The following is a 6,000-nucleotide window of genomic DNA, read 5'->3' as shown; positions in this document are numbered from 1 at the left end:
TCTCTACTCCCACTCTGTCTCTTTCTCTCTCTTGCTCTCTCTCGCTCTCTCTTTCTAGCTCCATTGCTTTTTCCTCTATCTTTCCATATGTCTCTTCCTACACTGATCCGCCGTCTTCCATTCAGATAAGGACAGAAAATGTGGGTTCTTTGAAAGGAAGTGCTAGCTCTGTTCAATTAAAGGTGTGGCAGACATTATGTAATGAGAAGTGCTAGTATGTGTAGCAATAAATGTATAGCGGATTTGGTCATTTATATGCTGCTACTGCCCTACTACAAGTAAAGCCTCCCTGATGAACAGTTAAGGTACTCTTATAATGCATATACAGCAGTCTGCTGAGCGGCACTGAAACTGCCCCATTAGGAAGTAAAGCAGCCCTGCTGATAAGTTATGGCACTGCCCCACTAAACAGAAACATTGCTGTTGAGAAGGTCTGGGACGCTCAGTTAATAGATTTATAGTAGTTTGCTGAGTCTCCTTATACTTACTGTCCGATTAAACAATAAAGTCCTACTGTCCTAATAAAAAGTAAATAGGCCACCTGATAAGTCCTGATTCTGTTCAACTAAAAAGAAAGACTCCCTGCTGAGATATTCTGGCATCTTCTTCATATATTCAGAACAGTCTGCTGGGAAGTGCTGTGACTGCCCTGTTAAATGATAACACAGGCCTGCTGAGAAGTGTTTGTACTGTCCCATTAAAAAGTAAAGTGGCCTTGTTGAGAAGTGTTTGTACTGTCCCACTAAAATGTAAAGCAGCCTTGTTGAGAAGTGCTAGTACTGTCCCACTAAGAAGTAAAACAGCCCTTCTGAGGCGTTCTAGCACTGTCCCATTCAAAAATAAAATAGTCCTTCTAGCACTGTCCCATTACAAAGTAAAACATTACTTCTGAGCCGTTCTACCACTGTCCAATTACAAAGTAAAACAGTTCTTTTGAGGTGCTCTAGCACTGTCCCATTACAAAGTAAAACATTCCTTCTGAGGCGTTCTACCACTGGCCCATTACAAAGTAAAACAGTCCTTCTGAGGTGCTCTAGCACTGCCCCATTACAAAGTAAAACATTCCTTCTGAGGTGTTCTAGCACTGTCCCATTACAAAATAAAACAGTCCTTCTGAGGTGTCCTAGCACTGTCCCATTAAAAGGTAGCCCAGCTGAAAGTGCTGCTGCTGCCCCACTGCCAGTAAAGCATCCTTGCTGAGATGCTCTGCTACTGTCTTAATATATTTACAGCAGCCTGCAAAGAAGTTCTGGTACTGTCCCACTAAACATAAACCATCCCTGCTGAGAAATTCTGGTACTCTGCTAATATATTTACTGCAGTGTGCTGAGAGGTGCTGATCTTCTTCCATTAAAAAGTAAAGCTGCCCCGATGAGAAGTGATCGTACTGTCCCATTCAAATGTAAAGTAGCCCTGCTGGTAGTTTCCCATAACTGGTCTGGGAGCAGTGTTGCGAAATCATTGTATTGTCCCATTGGAACCATAGCACCCAGCTAAGAAAGGGTACCATAAAAGGGATTTTAGCCTTGCTGAGAAGTGAAAGCAATATCCAGTTCATAGTAAAACAGTTCTGCTACTAAGTGCCGGCACTATCTCATTATTGCAGAAATGAGACTTTCGAGTCATGCCCGTTTAAAAAAAAAAAAGTGCCCCTTCAGTCTGTTAAAGGTATATTATTCTTGGTGATAAGTGATATCACTTTCACATTGAAGGGATTGCAGCTCTTGCGATAAGGGCTGATACTGTCAAATTTTAAACATAGTAGCCCTGGTGCACAGTACTGTTACAGTCCTGTTCAAAGTGTAGCTCCTGAGAATTCAATACTGTAGTTTTAAATTGCGGCACTTTTGCTAAGAAGTGCTTTTAGTATGCTATTCAAAGTATACCAGCCCTGCTGGACAATACTCGTGCATGTCCTTTAAAAGAATAGGAAACCTGAGGCCTTACTGAAAAGTCTTGGTCCTTCTGTCCAAATGAAGGTCTAAGATCACTGCAAGAATGTTTGGAGCTGTCTCTTCAAAGATATAGCAGTCTAGCAATGAAGTGTTGATTCTGTCCAGATAGAAGTACTGGCAGTTAAACCAGCTGTAGCCCCACTAGGAGAGCAGTGTGCATTCCATACAGTTCAGAGTATTGGCACTTAGAGCCGACTGCAGTACTCATTAAAACTAAGCATACCAGCCTTACTGAGGAGTACTGCCCCTTCCAATTAAAGATCTAACATCACTGTGAGAATTGTCAATTATTGTCTCATTAAAGATATAGCAGTCTAGCAGGGAAGTGTTGACTCTTTCCAGCTAGAAGTACTGTCACTTAGAACCAGCTGCAATGACCCATTAAAAGCAGAGCAGCCCTACTGAGAAGTGTTGGCCCTGTCCAATTAAAGGGCTAACATCACTGTGAGAATTGTCTCATTACAGATATAGCAGCCTAGGAGAGCAGTGTGCATTCTGTCCAGTTCGAAGTGCTGGCACTTAGAACCAGCTGCAGTGACCCATTAAAAGTATAGCAGCCTTCCAATTAAAGTTCTAACATCATTGCCAGAATTGCGGGTGATAAAGGTGATAATCCTGAGGGAAGTGTTTGAAGTACAACAACTAACAACTGACTGTACTGTTCCTTTAAAACTTTAGAAGGGTTGCTGAGAAGTCCTGGAAATATCCTACCAAAAACTAAACAAGCATTAGGCATAGCCAATAGGCCTCGCCTTTTGGACCTTATTAGTGTTTAGCCATGCAACCAACAGTTGATGTTGTTGCACCAAGGATATTGTGTTGCATAACTAAATACTTATAATGTACCAAAAGCGAGACCTATTGGCTACGCCAATGCTTGTTGTGCAGAGGGATTAAGATGCTTCCGGACCAAGATGGCGGTGTCTTCCCCGGAGACTAACAAAAATTAAACAATAGGACTAGATATGTGGCCCACAAACGTGGCTACTTTTTGATTACCGTCATGGGAATTTAATCCGGACCCATTGCTCCTGAAGATCTCATTTTTTTAATAAATCCAACCACGTCATTCAATGAATGTACATAGTTGGATAAAGGCGTTTCAAAGGGGTCAGGTGCAGCGGGGACAAAGCTAGTGGAATTAAAATTCGCAGAGTAGAGTTCTACCAGATGGATTTTCCAATACTCTTCTATAATAGGAATGGGGAGAGATTTCACTCTTGTATCACAGCAGTCAGTGATTACTTCCCAAAACTTTTTGGAATTATTTTTTGAGGCCGCCTCTTTTAACAGCACCCATGCACCATCTTCCTTTATTTGTTTTAAGCAACGTTTTTTCCTCTGTCTTTTCCTCTTTAATAGGTTTATTAAACTACCTTGTTCGATAGAGAAAATCAGGAACTGGGCCCTCACTAATTTATTTATTTCCCTATTTAAGGTGAGCGTTGATTAAAACATGCTCTCTGTTTAATTGGAGCATGCAGTGATTTACATAATGTAGCCAACGAACTATGTTACGGGTAAAGGCTTCCAGTAAATCAAATTGAGGATAGTCACACTCAGCCATTACTAAATGCTGCTGATCTTTTATCAAAGCTGATAAATTTGCTTTTACTTTAGCTGCCGCTTGAATATTCCAGTGAATTCTACCTTTTGTTGCATTAAACCCTACTGTGCTGTATTTAAAGTTCCAGGGACCTACCTTAGCACAAGTAGAATTACATTTGGAGAGAATCAACATATGGTTGCTAAAATCAGTTCCCAAAACTTCCATACTTATGAGATTACAAAATAAATCTGCAGAAACAATTAGATAATCTATAATAGATCTCCCAGTTTGGGGCCTTATGAGTATAATTTGCTGGAAGATCATGTTCTACCCTCCCATTAGCAATTATAAGACCTAAGCCTCTCAGACCTTCGAGTAGTATAACTCCTCTTTTATCTGTCCTATTTTTATTTGTGAATTGGGCAGTGGGGATTTTAGGGCTTCGTTTTTTTCAGTGTTAGAGAAAATCCTTACATGAATAAATCATCTTAACAACGGAACCAGCCTGGAGATTAATTCAAAATTTGCGAACATAGGTGACAAGAATTTTCAATTCTATTAAGGACACGGAGGCGAGGATTATGCTTTCTCATTTCTTTAATAGAAATGCTCAGCAGCCAATCAGAAAACAGTATGGAAAAACAAAAACTACAATACCCATGAGTACTTGGGTATCACATGACATATCATAGAGTCACCAGTATTAAAGGTCCCAGAGAGAATACCTACTCCTCTTTCTTTGGCGACTAAAACAGTTCAAATGAAAATGGGCAGTCCAATATGAAGATCAGAAAAGGGAAGTAACCAGCAACACCAGAAATCCATCGGGATGAAGGACCAGATGCTTGCAGTCGTACACAACTTGGGTTGGCAGACAATCGCCAGGCAGGAGGAACCGGGCTGCACAAAAGCATTCATTTAGGATCAGAACCTGAAAAAGATATAGAGCCGTAATACACATTCTTGGTGTGCAGACAAAATGAATAGGTAGGGGGGGTAACAAGAAGGAACAGTAATCAACCAAAATGTCATATGCAATTAACAATAATCAATACCAAGGTAATACATGTCATAAGCAGAAAAAACATGGGTGGGCTAATCCTCGCCTCTGTGTCCTTAATAGAATTGAAAATTCTTGTCATGTATGTTCGCAAATTTTGAATTCTATTTCAGGACCGGAGGCTCGGATTATGCTTGTTCAAAGATGATCCACCACAACAGAAGCAATATGTGCAATAGGTTTATAATAAAAAATCTTAAACACAGAATCAGACGACCAATCAGCGGCCTTCATGATGTCAAGCAAAGTCAGTCCATGGAAAAGGCTTTAGAAGCCATAGCCCCCGTGCTGAATGTGCACCAAAAATAGAGACATCAATACCAGCCTCAGTCATGAGCCATCTGACCCAACAGGCCAATGTAGCTGGGGTGACAGGACGAAAAGGCTTCTGTAAAGCAATTAACAATTGACCTTGCATATCCTGGCGAAAAGGAGCAGTACTCACCTCATGATCCTTAACCCATTGCACTACACAAAGTTTGGGATTATTGGGAAAAGATGGATAGGTAACAGATACATATTACATTTAGTGCGTCTGGAGATAACAAAAGTAACACCCTCAGGCATAAAACTGCGACCTGCCAGGTCAAGTGCACGAACATCAGACACGCGTTTGCAGGAAACAAGACACGACAACAACATAGTCAGTTTCGCTGAAAGTTATTTGTGGGATAAAGAAGAGTTGGAAGGCCAGGCCTCCAGGAACTGCAAAACAATGGAAACATCCCATAGGGCAACATATTTTGGACAAGGTGGTTTCACTAGGCGAATACCCTTAAGCAACTTAGAAATCAAAGGAGGTTCACCCACAGGTTTACCATCAATATTGACATGACCTGCTGAAATAGCTGAACGGAAATTATTAACCGTTCAGTAATCAAGGCCGGACGAGGCGATGGAAGCCAGAAAATTAACAATCAGAGAGATATCTGCTGAAGCGAGATACACCTCTCGTTTAGCACACCAATCACACCATCATTTCCAAGACCCTGCATAACATTTGTGAGTGTTGGGTGACCAAGCCTCGCTGATAAATCTGGTAGCCTCTTGCGAAAGGCCTGGGACTTGTCAGCGTTCCCCGAAATTCTCCACGCCACTAAGAGAAGATGACCTGACTCGATCAGGGGATGCAGATTGCCTAGAGGGTCCAGCAAGAGATTCCACCACTGGGGAAGAAGGAGCGGCACTGCACAACTCATTTCCAGGAGAACTGGGAACCAAGCTTGAGCCCTCCACAGAGGAGTGATCAGAATCAGCTCCGATTGATAAAGTTTTGTGCGAGCCAGGACTCTGGGGATCATCATAAACGGGGGAAAGGCGTAACACAGGAGCGATGGTCAGGTCTGCAGAAAAGCATCCGTGGCCAGGGCTTCCGGATCTGGTCTCCAGCTGAAAAACAGGGGAAGCTGAGTTTTGAGGCGAGACACAAACAGGTC

Source organism: Lissotriton vulgaris, chromosome 4_1 (assembly GCF_964263255.1).
Source record: "Lissotriton vulgaris chromosome 4_1, aLisVul1.2, whole genome shotgun sequence".
NCBI classification, from domain to species: Eukaryota; Metazoa; Chordata; class Amphibia; order Caudata; family Salamandridae; genus Lissotriton; species Lissotriton vulgaris.
This window is presented reverse-complemented; position numbering follows the sequence as displayed.